This window comes from Rhinolophus sinicus, chromosome 2, assembly GCF_057876585.1.
Source record: "Rhinolophus sinicus isolate RSI-liver-muscle chromosome 2, RSI-T2T, whole genome shotgun sequence".
Classification (NCBI taxonomy): Eukaryota; Metazoa; Chordata; class Mammalia; order Chiroptera; family Rhinolophidae; genus Rhinolophus; species Rhinolophus sinicus.
This window is the reverse complement of record NC_142502.1, coordinates 163,182,749-163,210,612: the sequence shown is the minus strand read 5'-3', so window position 1 is coordinate 163,210,612 and position 27,864 is coordinate 163,182,749. Positions and strand designations below refer to the sequence as shown.

Below are 27,864 nucleotides of genomic sequence, written 5' to 3'. Positions count from 1 at the left end.
CAGGTCTTATAATGTAATATAATATAATATAATATAATATAATATAATATAATATAATATAATATAATATAATATAATATAATATAATATAATATAATATAATATAATAATATAATAATACCAGGTCTTATATTAATTTTTGCTCCAAAAGATGCATTAGAGCTGATTGTCCGGCTAGGTCTTATTTTCTGGGAAACACGGTATGTGTTTGCCTTTACATGGCATGCAAAGTCCTCCCTGTAGGAGAAAGCAAGAACAGTGGGGGTAGTACTTTGTAATTATTCAAGAATTCAGTTCTGTATCTCATTTAAAAAGCAAAGCAAAACAAACAAAACAGTATTCAGTTAATATTGCTCTCTATTGGGACTGGTGATTCTCTCTTTTTTTAAAATATTTATATTTGTTTTTCAATATTTTTTTAATTTTTCAATTACATATTAGTTGACATATAACATTATATTAGTTTCAGGTGTACAACATAGTGATAATCCATTTATATAACTTACTATGTTATCACCCCAATAAATCTAGTACCTATCTGATACCATACATAGTTATTACCATATTATTGACTATATTCCTTATACTATACCCTAAATCCCCATGACTACTGTGTAATAACCAATTTGTACTTCTTAATCTCTTACCCTTTTTCACACTTCCTCCCATCCCCATCCTATCTAGCAACCCTCAAAATGTTCTCTGTATCTATGAGTTTGTTTCTGTTTTGTTTGTTCATTTGTTTTGTTCTTTAGGCTCCACATATAAATGAAGTCATATGGCATTTGTCTTTCTATGTCTGACTTACTCCACTCAGCACAAGACCGTCTAGGTCCATCTATATTGTTGCAGATGGCATGACTCTATCTATCTATCTATCTATCTATCTATCTATCTATCTATCTATCTATCTATCTATCATCTATTTATCTATATCACATCTTCTTTATCTGTTCATCCATTGGTGGGCGCTCAGATTGCCTCTGTATCATGGCTATTGTAAATAATGTTGTAAGAAGTATATGGATGCACATGTCCGTTTGACTTCTCTTCCTGGCACTGGAACCCTATGCTGGGGAGCCTGGTGTGGGGCTGGGACTCCGAGCTCCCCAGTGGGGATTTCTCCTGCTGAGATATCTCTCCTGATTTTAAACTGTCACACACGGGTGTGGGACCAGACTGTTCCATGTCTCTGCCCCTCCTACCAGTCTCGAGGTGGCTTCTTCTGTATGTCCTTAGTTCCTTAGGCTTTGGTTCAGCTAGACTTCAGGTGATTCTCAATTATAGTTGTTCTGTAGTTTAGTTGTAATTTTAATGTGGTCATGAGAAGAGGAAAGCACGGAGTTACCTACTTTACCATCTTGACTGGAAGCCCTGGTGATTCTTCTTTTTAAGAGGATTAAAATATTCCTGATTTCAGGCACTGAGCCTAATCTGTTTATTGTACCTAACATTGTATATTATTCCTAAATAAATACATTTCTAAATAATTATTTGGGATCTTGTATTTCCCTTAATCCACTTGGATTTTGCTGTTATCAAGATTATTTGACACCAGATACTGACTATGAAAAACAAAAAAAAATCAGTGCCCAAAAGGCTTTACTAATTATAATAGTGTATCATTTAAAGTCTATTCTAGCTTTCTATGTAGACAGCGTAGTTAAGCATTATTGCATTGTTGTATCCACGGGCTGCTTATCTCTGTAGAACAGGCAGATATATTAATGCTAAAATAAAGTACAATGAATAATTTTTTTTTTTTTTTAGTTATAATAGGCAGAGTTTGAAGAGAAGAGCTGAAATTAGGGCAAGCAATTTCAAGGTATTTTGATTGGAATTGTTGAAAAACTGAGTAGAGAGAGAAAGTTGGAATGTTGTACCCTTCTCTATATATACCCTAGCTGGACCCCAGGAAACCTTTTTTCGGGGGGTGGAGGGTGGATTTAAAGGCACTGATGAATGAGGATGTATCCTGTCAAGCTAGTTGGAGCCAGCAAGCCTGGTACTAACTTGGGAGAATTGAGTGGTGATGGTGAAGCTGAAAAGTCAAGGAAGCATTTATCCAAACACACCTTGCCATGGGTGCCAAAGGAAAATCAAGAGACTTGTAAAAATTACTTGTCACTTAACATTTTCTTAGAAACTAACCACGTCTGGAGACTCTTTACACACATCTAAGCCCATCAATTATTACCTATGTCATCTAAGCCATTCATTAACAAAGGAAAAGGACAGAGAAAGTGGTTAGAAAAGTGCACAGACATTACATGGAGATATATATCTTTCCAGACCAGAGCCTATCTTATTTAGGATAGTTTAGAACTATTTACAAGCTATGTTAATGAGATTTCTTTCTGAAGGATACAAGTTTAGTAAATCACAATGCTTTTCTTCAGTTTTTTCATTTTGCACGTGCAATTTTAACCACAATGGAGGGAGAGAAACTCTCGTCCTAAAAACTCAACAAAGTTCTTATCTACAGATACAGGTACATGGAAACTACAACTCTTCAATAACAACCTGTGTCATTGTGATTTGTTTTTAATTTATTACAGACTCAGATAGCACTGGTAAGTGTAAGAAGATGTTTCAAAGTATCTTTGTGTCTGTGAATTTGCTGCCAAGATATAGAGAAGCAAATCTTAAAGCAACATGTTCGGATCAAGAAAACAGCTGGAAATGGCAGCAACCTGATACCGAGCAATCAAGAAATGAAGGTTTATTTTGGATGAGAAGCATTGTCCAACGGTGAGACTGAGTAACTGTAGCTCAGAATAAGTGCAAACAATCAATAGGGATATCAGGTGTGACATTATTGAGAACTTGTCTTGTTTCATGTCCCTTTCTGCGGCTACATTCCCACTGCATCCATAGATTGCAGTACTGTCGGTGGAGGAGGAAAAAAGTCCTTCAATTTATTCTTATTTTAATGACAGCTTCTGAGCTGCCATGATTTGAAATTACAATGAAAAAGTGAAATTTCAGAAAATAAAACACCAATATTATTTCAAAGCCAAATTGTATAATAGACAGATAAGAATGCCTCATCATTAAATAGTCTTTAATATATATTGCCTCTACCGTCTGCCATCAATTTCTAGTTGTTCTCCCTTTTCTGTGGTTATATGGTTACGGGGAAAGTTATTTCATTCTTCCTGGTCCCTACCAATGTTATTATTTTATTGCTATAGGCCATAGAAGTTGCTCAATAAGTATTATTGAACAACCTATAATTGCATATATATTTGGCTACCACTTTAGGAGTTCGCAAAGCACTTTAACACAACTCATTTAATTGAACTTCACTGCAACACAATTATATTATCCAAAATATGTGTTTTTGAAGCCTCATTATTTTATAGCCATATTTCACGTATCACGCACACCTATCAAGGACATATAAAGACAGACACATGACTATGTAAGCAATATTCCACAAACTTATGCTTTCTGCTTTGTTTAGGACTTTCTAATGAATATATATTTTTAAAAACGGAAACCTTCCTCCTCTTTATATTTCTTTTTCTTTTTTTGTTCATATAACTCTGAAGACATTGATGTCACTTATCACATGGAATACAAACAGGATTAAGATGAAGTCTTTCACCTCAATGAGATCAAAATTTATTTATGTGCTACACCTAGTCCTTCCCAATTAGCATTTGCAGTAAACAACTTCAGTTAAAAAAAAAAAAAGGCACTCATTTTAGAACGTTAGGAGGCAAGCTGGAGCTTGGGCAGCCTTTAGAGTTTCTGGAACTATTCTAACTATGTTTAGATATACAACACTCTTTTTCATCTGGTTGCCTTTATAATGCAAAGGGCAGAGGCAAATTATTTAGAGCACAATCAGTGGGTCCAGAGTATTGAAACACTCCTCTTAACAACACTGCCAAGTTACTTTATTTGTCCATGAAGCACTTGAAAAATGAGAAAGAACAGCAGGCCTTCAAGAGAGAACAGAGAACGAGTTGGCTTCCAATGCTCTCATGACCAAAAGAGGGTGTTAAATGCATAGAAATGTTAAATGTCTACTAAAAAAATAATCAATGAATGACACTGCCAGTTGCAGCTTACTCAACCCTGATTTAACAATCATTTGAGATCATACAAGGGAATGGTTCTGAAGTATAAAAAGCATTTCAATTTCACTTGCTGAGTGTTAATCCACTTGAAACATTGGAGGGGAAGCTTTCAAAAGAAGTAGAATATCTATACCACCATCTACACTCTCAAAGAAAAATTATAATGTAGTTATATGAGTATATTCTGGGAAACACTAACTTTATTAAAAGGTGTGTGTAATCCTGTAGGTTTGAAAAGTGTCAGGCCTGAACATGAGGTAAAATAATAATACCAAACCTTGGTATTCACACAGCCTTTTTCTTCTAAGGACTCCAGAGTAATTTCTGGGTATAACTTAGTCTTTTTGTGTTGTCATCAGGAATCTTAGCCAGTGTACTTTTAACACATGGAGCAACCTGGAAAGGGACTAAGTCTCACTGTAGAAACATTTAGGGATTTAATTTCTTGTTGCAAACCTGGAAAGCAAGAGAATAATGGTCCCTAAAACTGGGCAACCCATGCACCTGGGTAGTGTCTCCACTGAGTGTTACTACACGTGTGTGGGGACATCACTCAAAGTCCCAGCCCCAATATGGCTACACTCCACTTAATGTTCTGCCAAGTAACAAAAGGCACAACTTTAACTCAATCACTTCTTTGAACGGTCCACTGTCTTTACTCAGAAATGGCAGAGGTTTATTCCAAAATGAAAATCTGGTGAAGAGGCTTATTAAAGACTTTCCAGCATTATAGCAATATTTTATTTAAAAACTGTTCTATTTAAAGTATTTCTATTTCACATCAAGATTGTTGTTTTAGGGTTGAGATACTATACTAGAGAACCACTGGGTCCTTATGATATTAGGAGTTATGCAAGATAAAGCACACTGTTGCCATGGGGATCAGTAAATAGTCTTGATCTGAGACACTAGTTCCCACTGCCAAGACCTGGGTGGGAGAGGTGGTTCCCACAGACACTGTTTTCTCTAGACTAAAAATACAGTATGATTCCTATTAAAGGGCAATTTTAAAAAATTCACAGTGAGGCAGCCTAAAGAAAACATACCCTCCCATTGTCAGAGCAATTAAGCAGTGAGCTCGCCATCCAATACGGAGAGAGTCTATTTGTGTGTGTTATTAATTAGGCTCATGCAGCATCATGTCAAAGTTGGTGTCACAACTGCAGGGTTCCTTTTTGTTTTGTTTCGTTTTTTTTTTAGTGTTGTTTCACATGGTCTTAAAAAAATTGTTTATGGAGATAGATACATTACAGATATAAATTACTTACTTTAAGGGTTACAATATAAATTTAGTATATTGACATTGACTCTTTCCAAAAGTTGTTATGGTTTGCGAAATATTATTCCAAATGGTTGTGATGAATGTAAGTTCTATGAATACGGCTTTTATGGCCTCTGGTCAAGTAATCCAAAGCATCACAATTTTTTTTTCCCTGGAGTTTATTGTTCAATAGTATGTCAACATAAATATAATTAATCCTTAGATTTATAGGGTAGCGTAGAGTTTGCAAAGTGGTGTTACCACACATCATTTTCCTTGATGTACCACACAATCCTGTGACATAGGCAGGGCTGGTACTACATTACTAGTCTCCTTTTGTATGATGAGATTGAAAATTAAAAAGGTTAAAATGCTTGCCTAAACTACATAGGTAATAAGCGATTGAGCAGCAGGTCTCAAGATGAAAACTCTCCCTACTCTATTGTGTTGTTAGGAAAACGACATACTTCATCTCATGCAATTGCTCTTATAAACTTTATCATTACAACATCAAGACTTATGGGTTTAATTCTGTGACAGTTAACAGCAAAGGATCATTTGAATTATTGTCCGAAATTTTTGTTGAACTACATAGCAGTTAGTAAAATTATCCCTTGGCTGGGGCTGCGTATCATGATGGTCCTGTAAAAGGTATTTAAGAAAATTTGACACACATTGAAAAGAACTAATTTTGAGTTCATTATAAATTCTGCCCAAATCACGTTTTATTTTTCCAATTAAATTGTAGGTTTCCTTCTTCTTCTTTTTCCCCCCAATGACCTCTGTGGTTTGCCAGCCTCATTAAGTTTCCCATTGCACAATTTAACCTACATTTTTGCATTACTTTGATGAATGTCAAGGTAGAACAGCCAGGTTTAAAAATTATTATTATTATTTCTCACGCTGTCTTCCTTTAAGGTATGCTCTTTAGATAGAAAATTCACTGGGCTGTTTCCAGTTTTAAAGTAGTATAATTCATGGAGGGATCAACACTAACTAAAGTAGATGCATATTGATTGACTTTGCTTCAGGAGTTCTAAAGTACATGGTTTTCCTTTTCTTAAACATCACTCTTTTTCATGCCAGCTCATTCCTCCCTGAACATCGTTTATAAAAGCTGTCACTCGTCTTGATAAGGAGCTCATGTTTCTCAACTGCCCCCCGGAAAAGACATCTGTTTGTTCCTCCTACCCAGGTCCCCAGAGTTAAGGGTTTTATGTCTCCATCCAGCTAGCTTCCTTATCATCTTACCCTTCATTCCCATGAGCCACTCCCATGACCTCCCACAATTTTCATTTTCTCTTTAAATTATAGAGTTGGCTTTTTATGTTTGCAGCCAGAGAATCCTGCTTGCGTCAGAAGAGTGAAAAGAAAGTATTATAATTAGGGCCGTTTCCCTACTTGAGCAATACTGTAAAATAACCGAATATTTTTGTCACCAAGCATTATTTATTATGACAATATTATAGTTTCCTCAAATTACTAACATTAATTTACTGAGATAGTGTACATTTTGCTGAAATCTCACAATGTTTTTTCAAAGTCTCTGTTTATCCCACTTGGGGGGAAAGGAGGCAAGTGAAATTTACCTGTTTCAAAAACACCCTACAATCTTCATATTTGGAGCAGTGGTTTCCAATCCATATCAGACCCACTCATTTAGATAGTGCACCACTGATCAGGCTCTTTTAGGAGACAGAAAAACTTTAAGTACTGGTTGCCTAGGTAATTTCCCTAGGTCAAGGACAAAAGTCATTTAACCTCTTCTCCAGTCTCTGTTTGCTCTGCTAATTGATCGACCTTACTAAGATCAATAATGTCTTTTATCTGCAGTGAAGCAAGTAAGAAATCCATTCCGAAGTGGCGGGTGAGTTGTTTTTCCTTCCTATATGCCGTCTACTAATGTGAATCTTGGCATACTGTGTTTCTCCGAAAATAAGACCTAGCCGGACAATCAGCGCTAATGCATCTTTTGGAACAAAAATTAATATAAGACCCGGTCTTACATTATATTATATAAGACCCAGTATTATGTTATGTTATGTTATGTTACGTTACGTTACGTTACGTTACGTTACGTTACGTTATGTTATGTTATGTTATGTTATTACTACATTAAAGAACCGGTCTTATATTATAGTAAAATAAGACTGGGTTTTATATTAATTTTTGCTCCAAAAGATGCATTAGAGTTGATTGTCTGGCTAGGTCTTATTTTCGGGGAAACATAGTAACAGACACGACTTGGCAAAAGGTAAGTGTACCAAAGTAAAAACCATATTCGTAGTGAGCTCATTCATTCCTAACAGACTTGTTTTTCCCCCTCAGAGATCACCATTAAATGACAGTGAAGAAGTGCCTTCCTATCTTTGGAAATCTTGAGGAGTGGAGACTATTGGAAAGGGGTGAGAATAGGTGGCTCTCACTGCCATTGCCCCTCGGGGCTCAAGCTTTGTTCATCTCTCCTGTTTCTGGGTATTGCCAGTAAACACGGTTCCCTGGAAGCATATATTCTGTTCAGGAGCAGAATGTAAACACAAGCATAATCATATCCACTCCTTATCACTTGTATATATTTTCCCTTCTTCTTCTTAACGTGTTAAAGGAGGGATATTGAGAACTTACGGGAAAATAATTAGGTTGAAAACTTCTGTTTATCTCTAATCCAGTCTGCTTCTCCTCCCATGTTCCCGGTGTCAGTAATTATCACAACTGTTTGTACAATCACCCAGGTCTAAAACAAGCTTTCCAACTTCTGTGCTTCTTTCCTGGAGTTCCTCCTATCTCTTCTCAATATTGTATCCAATACGATCTTTACTAAGCTTGAATCTGATTTTATCACTCCACTGATTGAAATCTTTCAGTGGCTCTCCAGAGCTTTGTGGTTACTCCCAAATTCCATAGCTTGGTGTACCAGGTACTTCATGAATTGGCATCTGCCTACTTCTTTTGGCTCATATTCCATTCGTGTCCCACCAGCACCTTCTGCTCTGATCATATCAAATGATTTGACTCTGTCTTCAAGGATTTCATAGGTGTTTTTCTCTCTACTTTAAACCTTATTTTTTTCCCCTCTACCCATTTAATTTTCATTCTTCAAGACCAAATCTTGAAAGGGAACCCTTTTGACCTTTTAATGATAAAGATGTACTTTCCTCTGGAGCACCCTTAACAGCTATTTTAGTCCCTGTCATATAAGATTACATTTGCTGGTTTGTGGCTCTCTGTCTTCCATTAGATGTAAAACTCTGAGAGGGGAAAGGGTGTGTCACTTTGTCTTGATATGTCCGAGCACCTAGAAGTGTGCATGAAATGTAGAAAGCAATCAAATTTGCTTTTAGAATTAAAGAAGAAATGAAATGAGTCAATACAGCAAGTAGATAGGTGATGTAAAGACATCTTAAGTTGTCCAGGAAGGCAGATTGACAAAGCAAACTTTCCCACAGACAATTCCTCATTGGTACCTATCCCCTTATGCAGTCTCATCTCCAATTTGTCCATCCCGCTGACACACGTTTCAAGCCTAACCTGAGGATCATAAACTCTCCCCAGGACTCTAGGACAGGCTCATTCATTCTGTAATAAACGTCTATTGGGCATGATGTACTCTTGCTTGACCACACTATCTCATTTCCTAAACCAATTAACTCAAAATTTCCATCTCTTTTGATATATTTCCCCCATTCATTAGAAAAGAAAGTAAATTCTCATTACTACTCCTGTAGTAACATGCAAACACTTCTTTAACCCCAACTTTGGGCAGCTCCATTGCTTCAATGGCACATAGAAGAAAGAATGAGAGCTCCAGAGTCAGAGATCTGAGTATGGACCCCAGTCTTCTACTTTCTATCATTGTCATATAGGGTGTATTACCTTCCTCTTTAAGCCTCAGGCTCTTATCCATAAAGCTGTGGATTACAGTATCTTCCATGTGCAGTTTTGATAGTATGAGATCTTTAAAACCTCTAGTGCCTGCTTAACACACAGTTGCTTCTCTGTAGATCAATAGTAATTATGCATGTTCATATGAAGAATTTTTCAACTGACATTGGATATTGGGTATATTGAATTTCACTTACTTTTACACTCCTAGGTCATAGAGTTTTCAATATTTTAAATCAAATTGCATAGAGTATGTGACACAAAAGTCTCTGAGTTTTAGAGAGTAAAAAGGTATTTTACTGCAGTTACAATAATATTATATATTTTATATATAATATATACATATTATATATATTCATATAGATGATGTATATGTATGTATTGAGATCACTTGATTTAATGATTGGAAAATTTTTTATTATTGCCTTTTAAATACAGATTTGGACAGAAATGTGAAAGATAGCAAAAGAGTCATACCTAAGCACTTGGCTGTATTAACTTCCTATGTGCCCATTTAGTTCATCTTTTCTTGCCACTATTTCCAAGATTCTGTAGTCCCCTGTCTGAGTTCTCCAGATTCTTATTTCTGCTCCTATCTGACCCACATCATCATTTAGAAAGCTTCATCGGACTCACTTCTCTGGTTTACTAAGCTCAGTCGCCCATGTTTCTTAAACCGTGGTGTAAACCTTTTCTTCCTCTTTTGATTATTCTCCATTTCCCTCCCTAGATCCATCCTTCCACTTTCTATATCCTGCTCAGTGGCCTGGGAGATTGATCTCAAGAACAGAACCACTTGGATTTCCTTGCCTTCTGGCTTTCAGATGCACCCAGTCAATGAGAGACACTGAAAAGATACTGAACACTGGGAGAAGAGGTAGTTCCTTCCAACCACCAGCTCATGCCCTGTCTGGCCACAGTCCTGACAGTGGCTGCCCTTCTGACCACAACCTCTGATGAACAGACCCACACCCACAGCTCCATCTCTCACTAGACTTCATTAACACTCTTCCTTACCCTTGTCTTTGTACGTGTAGGTGTGGTAGAGGCTTCCTGACTCTGGAGCTCCTGGGTTTCTTATATATTTTATTGGTCCTTTGAGTCTGCCCCAACATCTCTAAAAAGTCTCTTCATGAAATCCTTTTCAGTTATATCTTGCTTACTGTGATCTGCCTGATGCAGTGTCAGTACACAGTGCCAGGAAAAAGATTGGCTTGCCGGGATTTGGCTCCAAGGACTCACAATGGATAAGCGGATGAGGTTACTTATTAAGTGATGAAATTGAGGTCTATAGTTGCAATCACTTGCCCAAGATCACATGGCTGGTCAATTCATGGTCAATTCATTCATGCTTATTGAAGCATGGGATTAGTCTTATCTCCAATTAGGCAGTGGAGATAAGAGATAATTAGTAATTTACATTTCAGTGTAGGAGAGAAGTAGAACCCAATATTTAAAATGGAGCAAGAGTAAATGCCCAGTGCTAAGAGAACCCAGAGGAAGAAATCCCAATTTAATCTAGACCTTGTAGAGAAACACAAAAGATGAGGTGGGGAAAAAGGTGATTATTTGAGTAGAGCATAAGGCAAACCTTAAATTTGTCTTCCCTCACCATCTTTCCTGCTGCAGCTCTGGTGCTCAGAGCCTAGTCCATGCACCTTCTATTTTCTCCTGGACTGCTGCAAGGGCCTTCTGGAAAGCAGTAGGTAATCCAAGCTTTTCATCCTTTAATCCATTCTCTACATTGTGGTCAGAATAATCTTTTCAAATGCATATCTGCTTAAAAGTTTTTAATAACTATCAATTTTCCTTAGGATAAAGAAAAACAATACCTAACAAGTCCTTACATGGAATGTTTCTTGCTCCTATCCCTAACTTTATCTCTGGCGACCCACTCCTTCCCTTTTTTTTTTTTTTGTTTTAACCTATATAACCTTCTTGTAGTTCCTTGAAAAATATTATTCTCCTCCCACCACAAGACTGTTGCACATTCTGTTCCATCTTTAAGGCTCCTCTAAACCTCCTTCCTTTTATCTTGGTAATTTCTATCCAAACCTCAAATATTAGCTCAAAAATCACTTCCTTGAGGAAGCTACCTCTGAAAATCCCCAGGCCAAGTAAGGCCCCTATTATATGCTTTCACAACACCCTATAGTTACTCAAGATAGTATTTATCCCAATTCTCATTAAATTCAATGTGTTTCTTTTTCTTTTCTTCTGTCCTTGAGCACTGGTATGATTTCCATCTGTTCACCACCCTATCCCGTGCTATACAGATGGTAAAAACACATAAATAATTTTTGAATGAATATGTGGATGAATATGCAAAAGACACATATTCTGAGAAAGCTTTGTGCATGAAGGGAACGTACATGTAATTTGGAGTAATGAAAAATGAGGCTGGAGAGGACTACAAAACCCAAATCCTGAAAGTCCTTAGATGCATAATAAAGTTGGAGTTACTCTTGAGTCTGATAAGCAACCATTATTTATGTTATTTTTTAAGCTTGGACTTTTTCAAGTTTGTTGACTGGCTGAAGAATGCATTGGTGCAGAAAGAAGCGGGTATAAAGCAAACAAATTAAGAAGCGAATGCCATTATCTGGCAGGGAGCTATTAAGAGCATACACTACAGTAATGTTTCTCAAATTTGCTGCATATATAACCACCTGGACATCTAATAAAGCTCATAGAGTCCCAGACTCCTGAAGTAGGATAGAGCATAAACCTATCCTACTTCAAACCTTGGTATTTTTACCAAGTTCCCTAGGAGATTCTGATACCCATATGCTGGAGAACCACTGACATAAAGTTAAAGCAGTGAGAGACAGTCTTCATAAAGTTAAATGATTAGAGATGGTTGATGGGCACAAGTGAGGAGTTACTGGGTACAAGGACGAGTTCTGCCATTGACAAAGATGGGGAGAGATTAGTAGCTCTGCATCTTTATTATTGGGATGAAAGTCAACTATATTCTCCTCACTTTATTGGTGTTTATCCTGTAGAAAGTCTATCCCAGTAGGCTGATGAAATGTTGGAGCTAGAGTCCCTCCTGACATGAAAAAAAGAGATTATAATAGAACTCAGAGTTTGTAATTTTTGGTTTATAAAGTCTTAACAATCAAAAGTGATAAATGCATCTTAGAACATATATTAATCCCCTTTAAGTATGCTGTTGCTCCATTGTCAAATTGATTTACTTATGAAAGAAAGCATCTGGAACTCACTATAGTGTTTTTGATTTCACTAGTGTAAGTATCTGCCGATTTGTAGCCAAATCTGTTGTGATTCACATAAGTTTAGTTTAATACCCAAACTTTGGATAATATTAAATCTTGATCAACTGAGAAAGTGTTTGTTCATCATCTGAATTTGAAGAACTGTCACCTATAGACTAGCATGGTGCTAATATTTGCTGATCTTTACTGAACTTAAAAAAAAAAAAAGTGTGTTTTAGATTTAAAATTAATTTGACATCTTTTTTTTTTTTAATGTCTGGAGAATGGTAGCATACCCTGGAATTTGGACTTTAATATTAAGTACAAGATTGGGCAATACCCAGGAGCAGGAATCAGGAAAGATCCAAAAGATGCATTGGTCTGTTTTGTTACTCTTCCTGTATCTAATTTTACCACACAGTACAATTTACTCTGAATCTATTTTTAAGTAAAACATTAAAATGTCCCTTCATTTGTCACAAATGGGAAATAACCTGAAATAGCAGGAAAAACTTAGATTCTAGTCCAGACACTGATAACCAACTCTGGGACCTTGGGCTAATCATTTAACCTTCTTTTCATGTCAGTTTTCTCAGCTTTAAAATAATGGGAATGACTAGGCTCTAAACATCCCTTTGGGTTCGACAATTCTGTGATTCTAGGTTCTATTAACTGAGTACCCCTATAGTTTTAATAGAAATGTGATTAAATTTGGGACATCTGTTATAGTCTATAACATATTTTGCCAAGTCCTTGACCTTAATTTTCCTATAGACATCAGACGTTCCTTCACAGATTATGTTCCTTCACTCTGCATTTTACTGAGGGAATGTCAATTATTCTTGTGTCTTGAGTAGTGTCAATCTGACTAAAAACATGCCAATTTGTTAATGTTATCATTATGACTTCTTAACTAAGGTTGTCAATACCACCTGTTTTAGTATTAGAGGTTACATAAGCATCTCGTTTACAATGTGATTTTTATCCTTACAAAATAAAGTATTTTTCTTAAAGACATACTTTTTCCAAATAAACATGGATTCAAAATAAATCTGTGACTCATATTAACATGTTGATTAAATATACTGCTGTTTCATTTCTTCTAATAAATAATTGCCCTATTGCTAATTTTTACTATTTCTATTATCAATCTACAAACACGTTTCTTTCCATTGGAAATTTTATTTTTATTATTTCCTAGCTATAAGAGGAGTATAGTTTGGGCTATAAATTTCTCCCAACTTTCACTTATTGGAAACCGAGGACATAGAAATAGATTTTTTTTTCAATCTTTGTCTTTACTATTTGCTAAGAATACAGCTTATTAAAAGAAAAAGTGTAGCCTTCTATATTAATTATGAAGCCAAAGCAAATCTTTGATTCCAAGAGGAAAAAAGGGTAACAAACAAAGAAGAAAAAAAACACCCATTAGATTCTATACCCTTTGGTGCTTTGTCTCTCTGAGTCTTTATTTTCCAATCTGCAGATGATGATGCAGACGGGGTAGAACAGTAATCATCTTGTGAAATGTACTGAAAATCATTGGAGATAATCACAGCATCGCTCTTGACCCATTGTTATTCTTAGTAAGAAATACTTACTATTTTATGATTAATTTAATATGCAGAATAAAGGTACACATCAGAGGGTTCCCTGGGCTCATGCTTTGTTATGACTGCCTGCTAGAAACAGATTCATTGTGTTTTAACTCATGCTCTTTCCTTTACAGTGAATCAGACAAATGTCAACGTGTAAATTTGGCTTCTTTAAGGCTGTCTTACTTCCTTCTGTTTCTGGGACTGTATCATTGGTCATAAGTTTTCAGCATCTGGGGATCAAGTGTTGATTTTCTCTCCCAATATAATTAAGCCTTTTTAATGAGCTTTCTGCGTTAGTCTTTTTGATAGCCTTGTCCCTATTCCTTAGAATCCCTTGATACTCCATAAAGAAAACTTAAAAGTGTCATCAAACTCTACATCTACAAGAAATAAATACTTTTAACATTTTGCAAAGTAAATTCTGGAGGTGTGCGTTACATTTCTCTGATTCTTTTTCCCCTAATGTATCACTCTCTTCTCTGGTCCCATTAGTCCAGGCTAACCTCTGACCTCAGCCTGCCTGCACTGGGCGCCTTGCTCAGCCACTTGGCATCTTCTGCTCCCGCAGAGATGTATCTGCGATGCTGGTGCTTAGAGAACTCACGTACCTCGTGGAGAGGAGTAGAGACAAGTGACAGAGGGAAGAGGAATAAAAAATATCCATTTGTACTGTACTTTTCAAAAGTACAAAATTTTCTCCTAAAGATGGCCTCCTATGTGCTCACTGTATCACTTTGTGGTCTGGCTGGAGCAGAAACTACCATTTCCATGGTAAAGATATTGGACTTATGACCTGCTCAAGGTCATGAAGTATGGAAGTATTCCAAGTCAGTTTTAGTCAGTATCTTCCGAATGCAGCTCTAAGATTCTTTCCACTTGTTCATTCCAACATCTCTATTCTGGGACTGTTATCAGTAGTGCTTGAACTTGTCTTTGGGAAATCCGTCATTCACTGAAGTGCTTCATGTGGTGCTTTGATTATAAAAAAAAAAGGAGAAACCTTAAAGCTTTACTCTGATGATAGCTGACTGTTAACATCCTGTTAAGATATAAGGATTTAGAAAGATATGTATACCCTCACTGTATCTTCTCAAAATCAGAGTAATCAACACTGTCAGAAGCTCCCCCAATAACAGACATGAGGAGAATGGTAGCGGTAGGCAGTTCATTCTGTTTCTGATATAGGTGAGTTTTCTTCCAGGAGGATGGGATTGGTATAGGCTCAAAATTCACTGATTTCCATTCCATACAACCAGCAGGGTATCAACTGTGGAGGACAAGATGCTAAAATGCCTTTTGAGAAGTGTAATAAGAGAGGTATAGTTTGGACTCTGGATCAAAGACTTAATGGGTTTGAATTCAGACTGACTTGAGCTCCCTGTAAGATACTGGCTAAAATAAAATGCAATAAGATACAAAAGTTGTTACACAGTGCCCTGTATATGTGTTAAAAACAATTTGATGAACGATTTTTAAGCTGTCAGATGAATGAGATCAAAGCATTGAGAAAATGCCCTTGGATTTCAAGCAAATAAAGATGAATAATTCACAACAGTCAAAATTAGTTATTTTAGCAATCAATAAGCCAGCAGCATATTTCGGAAATTTTCCTAGTAAAGGTGGTTCTAAACTTGAGATCACATTATAGTTATTTATTAATTAAATAAAAAGTATAAAGGCCTACTTCAGATCAATTAAATCTGAATCTCTAATGGTGGGTTCTGGCTGTTTTTTGTTTTGTTTTGTTTTTAAAGCTCCCCAGGTGATTCTAACCTGGCCACAACTGAGACACACTGGTTTATAACATCAGTGGTCTTGGGTAACAATCACAGAAAGTTTCTTTTGATGACCATGACTTATATAAGTCTACTTCAGGATCAGTGGTAATAGCCCATTGGTTCGTACCCTCCTTTCCTTTTCTTGATGGTTCTATTCATAGTCTCTCAGTTTTCTGAAGAGGATCTAAGGCAGACACATTAGCCTATAGTGAATGATAAGTGAAGAGTAAGAAAGCAATGTGAGAGCTGGTCCAGAGCTTAAGTCTTGCAACTGGACTGAGGAAACTAATGTAGAGGCTTCTTACTATTTGATTACAAGTTGCCATGACTGTTTCCTGCTTTTACCTTGTCTTCCTGGATCCTTTCCTTTCTTCTTTTGATTATCAACTAACTAATTTATTCCTCTGTGCTTCTCAGTTTCTTGTTCATCTTCCTTTATTTTTTTCTTTCACTTTCTCTTCTTAGAGAAAATGTACTTGCTCGAGGGTGAGAAAGTTAAGCTGACATAAATCCATGTAACGTCAGTTCTACCAGCTTCACTTGGATTTGTGGTTCCATAACCATTTTGGAGTGGCTATAGTTTGCATCCATTATTGTAGAACTGTCTATTCCTCTTCACTTTTGTCAGCTTTTGCTTCATATATTTTCATGATCTGTCATTAGGTGCACAGATGTTTGTAATTGTTATATTTCTTGCTGTATTGAAACTTTAAAAATATACAATGTCCTTTATCTCTTGTAGTCTTTTATGAGTTAAAGTCTATTTTGCTGATATTAATATAGCCATGCTGCTCTCTTTGGTTATTATTTGCATGGAATATCTTTTTCCTCCCTTTCACTTTCAATCTATTTGTTTCTTTGGATCTAAAGTGAGTCTCTTGTACATCACATATAGTTGGATCGTGTTTTTGTATCCATTCTGCTAATCTCTTTCTTTTAATTGGAGAGTTTAATTCATTTACATTTAAAGTAATTACTGGTAAGAGAGAACTTCCATCATCTTGCTATTTGTTTTCGTTATGCCTTATAGCTTTTCTGTCTCTCATTTCCTGCATTACTGCTTTCTTTTAGTTGATTATTTTTTTATAGTGCAATATTTAAATTCCTTTCTCATTTTCTTTTGTTTGTATTCTATAGCTATTTTCATTGCCATTAGCATGGGGATTACATTTAACATTCTAAACTTATAACACACTATTTTGCATTTATACTAGCTTAACTTCAATAACCTACAAAATCTCTTTACAGCTTCATCCCTACACCTTTTGCTTGTTGATATCACTAAATTACATCTTTACACACTGTGTGTCCAAAAACGTAATCTAATAACTCTGTTAAATGCATTAGTCTTGTACATTACATAGAAATCAAAATTTTGAGTTACAAAGCAAAATTAGAATAATACTAGCTTTTAGACTAACAATTTTTAAAAAATGCATTAGTCTCATAAATCATGTCGAAAACAAAAAGTGGAGTGATAAACTCCACAATTTTTGTTGCAATAATACTTAGGAGAAGGTTAACTTTGAAGTACTTGAGGTCACTAAAGGTGAGTAACAGGTCACTATAAGTTCTAGCTTGGTATTTGAGAGAGAGTTGAAGTAATGTGGACATACGAGATAAAGCAGAGTGTGGTTAGAATGGAAAGATTAGTTAGCCAAGGGCAAAACTCCAGTGGCAGGGTATTTACTGCCAGACTTTAGCCAGGTGTTATCTCTAGTGGATGCTCCATGTTCAGGGTTTAGTAGGATTTCTGCAGGTTTGACTGAATTATGAGTATCTTCTAACCCATCCTATATTAATCATATTTTACATATTTTTTGAAACTGAGAAAATAATGGGCTTAATTGTTAGTATATTATCCTTTTTATTTTTAAAAAATACTAAAGTATTTGAGCAACAGTGATATGTTTCTTAATCATCATTGCTATTTTTAACAATTTAGTAATCGAATACAACAATGCATTAAAAATATTATTCATCACGACCAAGTGGGGTTCATCCCCGGGGCACAAGGATGGTTCAACATATGCAAATCCATCAATGTGATACACCACATTAACAAAATAAAGGACAAAAATCATATGATTATATCAATTGATGCAGAAAAAGCATTTGACAAGATACAACATCCATTTATGATTAAAACACTTAATAAAATAGGTATAGAAGGAAAATACCTTAACATAATAAAGGTCATATATGACAAGTCCTCTGCTAATCTCATAATTAATGGTGAAAAACTAAAGCTCTTTGCTCTACGTTCAGGAAAACGACAGGGCCGTCCCCTATCACCTCTGCTTTTCAACATCGTGTTGGAAGTCCTCGCCAGAGCAATCAGGCAAGAGAAAGAAATAAAAGGCATCTAAATTGGGAATGAAGAAGTTAAATTATCACTCTTTGCAGATGACATGATGCTATAAATAGAAAACCCTAAAGACTCCACCAAAAAGCTATTAGAAACAATCAACGAATACAGTAAAGTTGCTGGCTACAAAATCAATGTACAAAAGTCCATTGCCTTCCTATATACTAACAATGAAATCTCAGAAAAAGAAATACAAAAAACAATTCCTTTTGCAATTGCAGCAAAAAGAATAAAATACCTATGAATAAACTTAACCAAGGATGTGAAAGACCTATATGCTGAAAACTATAAGACATTTTTGAAAGAAATTGAAGAAGACACAAAGAAATGGAAAGACATTCCATGCTCATGGATTGGAAGAATCAACATAGTTTAAATGGCCATATTACCCAAAGCAATATACAGATATAATGCAATCCCCATCAAAATCCCAATGGCATTTTTTAAAGAAATAGAACAAAAACTCATCAGATTTGTTTGGAACCACAAAAGACCTCGAATAGCCAAAGCAATCTTAAGAAAAAAGAACAATACTGGAGGTATCACACTTCCTGACTTTGGCTTCTACTACAGTTCTACAATAATCAAAACAGCACGGTATTGACAGAAAAACAGACACATAGACCAATGGAATAGAATTAAGAACCCAGAAATAAAACTACATAAATATGGACAGATAATTTTTGACAAAGAAGCTAAAAACATACAATGGAGCAAAGACAGCCTCTTCAATAAATGGTGCTGGGAGAACTGGATAACCACATGCAAAAGAATGAAACTGGACTGCTATCTGTCACCATGTACCAAAATTAATTCAAAATGGATCAAAGACTAAGCATAAGACCTGACACAATAAACTACATAGAAGAAAACATAGGTACTAAACTTATGGACCTTGGGTTCAAAGAGCATTTTATGAATTTGACTCCAAAGGCAATGGAAGTAAAAGCTAAAATAAACAAATGGGACTATATGAAACTTAAAAGCTTCTGCACAGCAAAAGAAACTATCGACAAAATAAAAAGGCCACCAAATGAATGGGAGAAGATTTTTGCAAACAGTTCCTCCGATAAGGGGCTAATATCCAGAATATACAAGGAACTCATGCAACTCAACAACAAAAAAACAAACAACCCAATTGAAAAATAGGCAGAGGACCTGAAGAGACATTTCTCCAAAGAAGACATACAAATGGCAAATAGACATATGAAAAAATGCTCAACATCACTAATCATCAGAGAAATGCAAACAAAAACCACAATGATATATCACCTCACCCCAGTCAGAATGGCTATCATCAACAAGACAAATAGTAACAAGTGTTGGAGAGGCTGTGGAGAAAACGGAACCCTCATACACTGTTGGTGGGAATGCAGACTGGTGCAGCCGCTATGGAAGGCAGTGTGGAGGTTCCTCAAAAAATTATGAATAGAATTACCATATGACCCAGCAATCCCTCTCTTGGGTATCTACCCAAAAAATCTGAAAACATTTATACATAAAGACACGTTTGCTCCAATGTTCAGTGCAGCTTTGTTTACGGTGGCGAAGACATGGAAACAACCAAAATGTCCTTCGATAGATGAATGGATAAAGAAGTTGTGGTATATATACACAATGGAATACTATTCGGCGGTAAGAAAAGATGATATAGGAACATTTGTGACAATATGGATGGATCTTGACAGTGTAATGCTGAGCGAAATAAGTCAGACAGAAAAAGCAGAGAACCATATGATTTCACTGATATGTGGTATATAAACCAAAAACAACAAAAGAACAAGACAATCAAATGAGAAACAGAAACTCATAGACACAGACAATAGTTTAGTGGTTACCAGAGGGTAAGGGGGGTGGGGGTGGGAGATGAGGATAAAAGGGATCAAATATATGGTGATGGAAGGAGAAGTGACTCTGGGTGATGAATACACAATGGGATTTATAGATGATGTAATACAGAATTGTACACCTGAAAGCTATGTAATTTTACTAACAATTGTCACCCTAATAAATTTTAAAAATAAATTAAAAAAAAAAAAAGATTTACTAGAAGTGCGATGGCAGGGGTTATATTCACAATCTTATAAAGTAAGGACAGTTCATAGCCTTCTTTCGCAGATAAAGAACCTGAAGCTTAGAGAGTTTAAATACTGGGACTCAAATTCAATTTCCATATTTCCAGATCCCATGATCTAAACCAGTGATTTTAAAACATTACTAATGCGTGGATCTACCCCCAGAGATTCTGACTTAATTGCTTCAAGTGAAGCTCAGACACTGATTCTAAAAACTACCTGGAAATTCTAATTGCAACCAGAGATGCAAACCATTACTTTAAACCGTAAAGTTTCACTACCTTCTATTTTAGAAGATGTCACATCCCACAATTTCAATGGCTGCTCCTGGAGCTCAGTTTGGATAGTGCCCCGTCTGTGGACTGGTGTAGGGTGGCAACCGTGTCTCAAAACACACTCATTCCCTGAGAAAGCCTGTAAATCTAAGAGTTTTCATAAGTATAATTAATTGGAATCCTTTGTTTATATGAAAACAATCAGAGTCTTGAATATTGCTCTGATTTTTTTAGGATTCTGTGATAGTTTTTAACAATTTAAGAGATCCTATATGTTTATTAAGAATAACTACAATCATTTTTGTACACCTGACACTGATAAAAAATAACTACAAGCAACATGTTTATTTGATTGATTATAAATCTAATCAGTGGATAACATCACAGATCCAGAAGTCTTTAATTTTGAAGTGGAGAGCAGTGTCATGGTCTCACTGTTCTCCGCAATGCTGTTGGGGGAAGGTAGAAACAATACAGCCATCTAAGGAGGGGAGTTAGAATAAACTGTCAGTCTTAGTCCTGTAGTCTCTCACTGCTTTTGAAAACCTCTGGCTTCACCTATTCATCTGAAGACTTCACAGAGCTCCTGACCCAGGAGAAGGGGCCAAGGAGCTATTGGAAAACAAGACCCAAAAGCAAGGCACAGAGCGAGGCTGAAAGTCTAGACAGAGTAGTGTCTGTTGTGGTCCTGGGGAGGTGTCATGTCATTCTCCGAGGCCTGCCATCTAGGAGATTCCCAAATGAGGCAGCAGGAAGAAAACCAGAGCAATACAAACACTAGCTCTTATGGAAAGAGAATAGGCACTGAAGACAGACAGTCCAATCTAACCAGATACTACTTTACTATCTGTGTGACCTTAGGTAAACTTATTAACCTCTCTGAATTTCAGTTTGCTCTTCTTTTAAAAGAAAGAAAAAAAAAAAAGTGGTGATACTTGCATCATGGAATTTGTGTGAATTCCTAAATGTGAACGTACCCAGGCCAGAGGCTCTTTACTGATTTCTTCCCCACGCTGGCCTTGGCAGAAAGACAGTGGTAGCAAAGTCAGAAAGTGTCAGGGAATGGCAGCCGTGGTGGTGCTAAGTGAAAGAGGAGGGGAAATAAGGTGGACTGGACACAGTACAGTTGCAGGACTTGGGGCTCCATTATAGCCACAGTCACACACAGTCAACTCTGTTTGTTTGCAAAAACAAACCACCATTGTAATGCTGCTGCCTCTTACCCACCTGGGAATAATTCAGCTTGCCTTCCTTCCGGCAGGCAAGCTGCATGCTCTATAGGTTCTCCTCAGAAAGAGCACGGGCTGTAGTCGTTTCATTTTCTAATGCTGCTGCCTGAGTTTTCATTTAATTAAGAAGGCTGACCTTTAGAAAGAGAGTTTATTTTTTCTCTTCCTTTCGCTTAGCTTACTATGATCCTAATGGAAGGTGAAAATCTGATGGCAAAGGGGGCCAAGTTTTCACCGATAAAGCTAACACATTGTTCCTATCCTTACAAAGAAATTAAACAGGCATAATTATAGATTCATAAGCCCAAATCCCTTTCAGATAAACCCGACGTCAAGTGGATGAGTAGGTGGGAACAGTAGGAAATGAACGATAAACCCTGGAGGAATGTATATCAAAAAGAATATCTCCTATAACAAAGAACCCAGGCCCTGAGAACACATATCCTTGTAATTATCCTTTATCCAAAGCAAATTAAAGTCAGATTCTTACTCAATCCTTTAAACCTCTGGATATGGAGAAATAGCAACGTAAAGCCTCCGTTGTGTACAGCATTTGCAGCGCTCTTGAGACAGATGGGCCACATGAACCAATGAGAAAGGAGATAGTGACCTGTTAGGATGAAGGCCACAGCACCACAAGCTCTGCATTTGAGGATGGCTGATGATGTGGGACCTACAAGATTAGCAAGCAGTCGGGGACTCGCAAGCACTGGTGGGGTCTGGAGAATAACCTGGCATTTGCTCTGCCCAGGATTTATCCACAAACCCCTCTGCTTAGGAGAGTTCATGAACATCAGCCCTATGTATAACAGTCACTGTTGCTGTGTGTGGGTTCTTTTATTCTTGGTGCCCTTTTCTCTTCCTATTAGGGAACACATTTTGTCTGGTCTTCATGCAGACTGTCCTCCTGGATGGAATGACATTTTATTACCAAAATAGAGCTGATTCTCAATTACATCCTGACTGTGTTTGATGACTAAATAAGTGCACTTGTCATTAAGTGGATAACACCACACTGATGACAGCTCACCAGGGTGATGATGGACTTATGCCACTGGGGTTAGCAATGACCCTCTTCCCAATTTCATCCAATTGGTAAGCACATCTTCTTTAATCAGCTATCAGTGGTTCACTGACAGATGGCACAAAGCAATATGATGTCTACTGGAACCAAGTCTTTGGTCCCGAGAAATTCGGAAGCTCGTGTCTCCCCAGCTGTGAGCACTAACTCCTGGACTCTAACAGTAACAAGCAAGCAGAGGAGGAGTGTTTGATTCCCTTCTTTCAAAGGGTTGCAAAATATCATTAAATACAAAACGGAGCAAAGAGACAAATACAACACAAGTGGAATCTTTGAATCAATGCTCCTAGGTAAGTCCTAAATCACAGTATTACACCCTCTACTTTTCTCTGCCAGTGTTAGTATAGACAGTACATTTGCATTACTTTCCCAGGTATATTTCCACTGCGTGAGAAGAGAGACTATTTCTCCCATTGCTAATCTACTGTAATAGCCTCGCTCCAGGTGTTGGCATCACTTTAAATGAAGGAAAGGTCAAAAAACCATGAGGCAATAAGCAGTGCTGCACTGACAGCATCTCTTTCTACTTTCCCAGCAGTTTTCCTGCCCTTGGATGTTTTCAATCTATAAATGAATTCATTGGAAGGCACATAATTTGCCACATACATGAATGAACTCAAGAGGTACTCTAAACAAAATTGTTTTTGTGCACCTGTTGGTATCTGCTGCTACACAAACAGACACACACACACACACACACACACACACACACACACACACACACATGCTCTCATTTTAACATACCCAAGAAAGAAAAGTCATTTTTTAACTTGAAGCTCTATTATGTAAAAGATCCCTTCATAACTCAGCTCATTATACACCACAGGTGAAATTCGAGGCCAAATAGCAATCCTTACAGCATTCTAGTCTTTTCTTCAAACAGCAGAGTCTGACTGTTCTTATTTAAATTGGCATGGCTTTTAAATGTATTCTTACACATGACAATAGCAATGATTGCTCACACAACAGTAGAAATGAATCCATCCACAAAGAGGGTACTAGGTGGAGGGGGTGTATGTTCTTCCTAAAGGGCTGTGGGGAAAATCCTAAAAAGCATTCAAATTCTATTTTTAGTATGACAGATATTCACTGATAAAAGGATTTTTCTTCTTTCTTTTTACTTATCTTTTTTTATCTCCAGCTATTAACAACATCTGCATTAGTTTCTCCAGTTGATGTTATGAACCATAAGGCAGAGTTAACACAATGCCTGTGAGTTGTCTAAATCCTCCTGTGGAAAAGCGGTTTTGCACACACCTCCTTATGTATTTTCCTAGGTCTTATTTCTTTTTCCAGATAACAGATTTGTGAAGCTAAATGAAGCTGGAAGCTATCACTGCTGTCCTGAACTAGTGACACTGGACTCCTCCCCAGGGAACCAGCTGCATCTATTTAAAACACACTTTTAGGTGAATATGTGGGACATCTTTGCTAAATAGAAGGGTTCTCAGTAGAATGCAGTCGTATCTTAGCAATAGAATATTGGCCTTGAATGTACAGGACAAAATCGAGGTTTGTGCAACATTGTGAATGAGAGCCTGGATGATCTAACATGGAGATACAGTAACATTCCTATCTTCAGCATCTTACTGTTGTCAGACTAATAGTATCCAGGGGGAGAGGACAACTGCTATAGAGGCTCTATTTTCCTTCCTTGTTCATGGCTGCATGTGACTTTCACTGTGTATATGTGGGGACACAGCTATGAATCTCATTCTAAAATAAATTTCCCTTTATTAAAATTTTTTGAGCTAGAAATTTGAGTTATTCCTTTATAAAGATAAATATTTCATTTTCAATCTCCCTTCTTTTCTCTATTCCTTCTTGCTCTAAAAACAAAAGCAAAACAAAACAAAAATTGTGGCTTCGTTTATCTTAATCCAATTCATACCTATTTTCCTATTATTCTTGGCAGAGAGAGATAGAGAGCTAGAGCTAGACCTAAAGTGAGCTAGATCGATAGCTAGATAGAGGATAGAGACCAGTGGCAGAATGACAGTGTGGCAATATGATACCAAAATGGGGTGCAGTGACAAAGAGAGAAAGAAAGGGCTGTGGTCAAAAGGACATATAACTAAGGAAAATAACAGGATGGAACAGACTAGAAAAGGTGGCACAGTTTCTTTTTTCTAGCTAGTTTATATCAAATGGTTGGCAGGTGCTGTCTTTAATGTTGCATGAAGGGCCGTAAAACCCACTCATGGACCTTACAAAGGCAAGAAGTACTTGTTGCCACAACAGCCTGCTGGCACTTCTGCTGCACTACTTAGGTGAAAGTGTGCTGTGTGGCTGCCTGTTTTCTCCAGTAGGAGAATGGAGCGGGTGGTCTTTGGCTTCCTCATCTCTATTTCCCGAAAGCCGGCAGAGAGCCTGGCACAAAATAATCACCTAACAAATGCTTATTCAATTGTTTGTTTGAAAACTGGGTCAAAATGAGTCGTTCTTCTAGAACTCTAGAGGTAAGAGCACAGATCAACACCCTCAGATTCCAACGTCTGGTGCTTACCCCCAAAGGGTGTCTTACATTTGATGAGAATGGTTTCTGTATGATTGGGCAGGGAGTATGGGAAGAAATTATACTTTCTATTCAATGTAAGGAAATAGAAACAAAGCATTAAAGAGAAAGAACAAGAATTTTACCAGAAAGAGAGAGACCAGAGGACATCTAGGAGAGTAGAAAAGTCCATTTCCTGTGCAGAAGTTTGGGAAAAGACAGGGGTAGGAAGACAATGTTAGGAAAGGAAATCCTGGGAAACTCATACAAGATTCCTAAGTGAGAAAACTATTTGGTGCATACAAATGTGTAGCCATCAATTTTAGAGACCAAAACAGTTGTCATATATGCATATGGTGTACATATGCACAGCCACATATGCATATGGTGTAGAAATTGCTCTAAACCTCATATAAAACTGACAGGTTTGAGGTAGAGGCCTATCATTTATATAATCTACATTTGATTATGAATGGGAGGAGAGCAGGGAAAGATAGACTTAAGCAGAGTGCTGAGAGAGAAAAATTGAAGTTGGATCCATATATTTTATAATGCAGGGCCATATCTTGAATCACTTCACATTTTTCTTCCAATGTTGCTATGGTCTATATATTTGCTTCAATGTATATTCAGTTATAATCTTTCATTAAAGTCATTTTGTTATTTTATCTTCTTTGCCATATTCAAAAAATTGTCGTCCTTTCATTTCTGAAATCCAGATTTGAACTAACATTATGAAAATATTTGTTAGAATTTTTCCAGTATAAATATTTTTACTTGCTAATATTTATAGTTTTATTTTTTTGCTTTTCAGAAGGTCCATTTTCTTCACTATATAATACTAAAATCCTTTCATCATCTTTTTAATGATAAAATTACAAAGCTTTTACTTTGGTTAAAAAAAAATCACATCTCTACTGAAAACAGTCTGAACCATATTATCTCTTTATCACTAATTTACTTTTTTAACAATGTAGATCAGTGGGAGAACAAATGTCCAAATAAATTCTTCCTTTCCTCAAAAGAAGGTAGTAGCCTGCATTCCTAGAATGCAATCAGGATGGTAGAAGAAGGCTAATCTAGTATGGTGGACTGATTATGGATCAGGTGATGTTAAGTTTGGGGGAGGGTTGTCAAGCAATCCATAAGCATACAGCAAGTACAACATGAATTTTTTGTTATTTTGACTTTATCCTTCTTCTTCAGCTCTGCTAACTATGTGCACAGAATCTTTCTTACAGTCCTGTAATCTTACTTATGCTTATCTTACAGAGCATAGATAGCAAATTGTGTTCTCACCATTTTACTATCAATCGGTACCATGGGGATAAGAACACAGTTAATGACATTTTGGCATCTTCCGTGAATTTGCCTGTCTTCCCAGCAACCTACGTAATCACCTTCTGGATCAGACTTTCAGAAAATGAGATTGCTTCTACTTTTCAAGTCTCAAGTTTGTTCTTTATCCTAACTCCATTCATGTTTCAGATTGTTCATTATTAATTGGCTTCTGATAAAAAAGAAAGACTTAGAAAATACTATTTAAAAATTGATTTTTCTGCTCAATTAATTGGTGCTCTGTTCTGTTTTACTTTTGAGGAAATAAAAAGTTTGAACATTATTTCACATTTAATTAATATCATTTTTCAAAATGAAACAGAAAACTATTTTATTTGGCTTAAGGCAGATTTTTAACTTTTTAACCCTGGGATTTCGCCTCAGAGGTAATATTTTGAATAAATGATTCTTGTCGCTAATAACTGCATAAAAGCAAAACAAAAAAAGTCTGTAAGTTAATAATTGCTAACAGTTATTGAGTACTTAATATGTGTGTGGCACTGTGGGAAGTACTCTCTATTTGCGATGTCATTCAATTTTCATAAGATATTGTTATCATGCCAGTTCTAGAGATGAGAAAACCGAGAGGTTAAATGATTCGTCCAAAGTCACCCATATAATAAGGTCAATCTGGGATTGAACACAGGTAGTCTCACTTCAGAGCTCTTGAACTTCACAAACTTTTGGAGGTAAATTACAATATGTGTGGCCCAATACGGTTAAAGATCGCTAAAAATGGAATATTTTGCAACATACACATAGACAGATCTATTTTTCTTCCTCCAAACTAGATTCTTTGTCCTCAGACTGGGAAAAGGTTTACACGCATCACAATAATTCTGGGATGGTCTTTGTAATAAGGACGAAAGACATAGAGAACAATCCCAAAACACATTTTCTATCAGAATATCAGGTCATAATAGAAACAGCTGGACTGACAGAAAGAAAATGGGTAAGCTACCTTTAAAACCAGCAGACAAATCTCATAAGATAGCTCTCTGCTTTGCCTTGAACTGAAAATCTAAAACTGCCGTTTAGAATTTTTATCTTCTCACTCCAACACACTATTTTGGGTCTACATCTATGTGCCTGGATTACTGAATGCTTTCCTCCCTGAGCTCTGTTTTCTTCCTGTTCCAAAGCAATCTGCAAAACATTGTCAGACTAATATTTCAAAAA

At 36.6% G+C, this 27,864-nt stretch overlaps 1 long non-coding RNA gene across 2 annotated transcripts in view; it reads left to right on the top strand.

Moving 5' to 3' along the window:
* The window catches only part of LOC141571527 (uncharacterized), a 39,545-nt gene extending 12,577 nt beyond the window's left edge, over positions 1–26,968 (top strand). Inside the window, exons 2-3 of one of the 2 annotated variants that reach the window (XR_016020476.1) lie at positions 24,150–24,262; positions 26,620–26,968. This is a non-coding gene — a long non-coding RNA (uncharacterized LOC141571527). Of the gene's footprint in view, positions 1–2,558; positions 2,752–7,182; positions 7,221–24,149; positions 24,263–26,619 lie in introns of those variants that run through there. The other variant, XR_016020475.1, reaches the window with a different exon arrangement.
* The last annotated feature ends 896 nt before the right edge of the window (positions 26,969–27,864 follow it).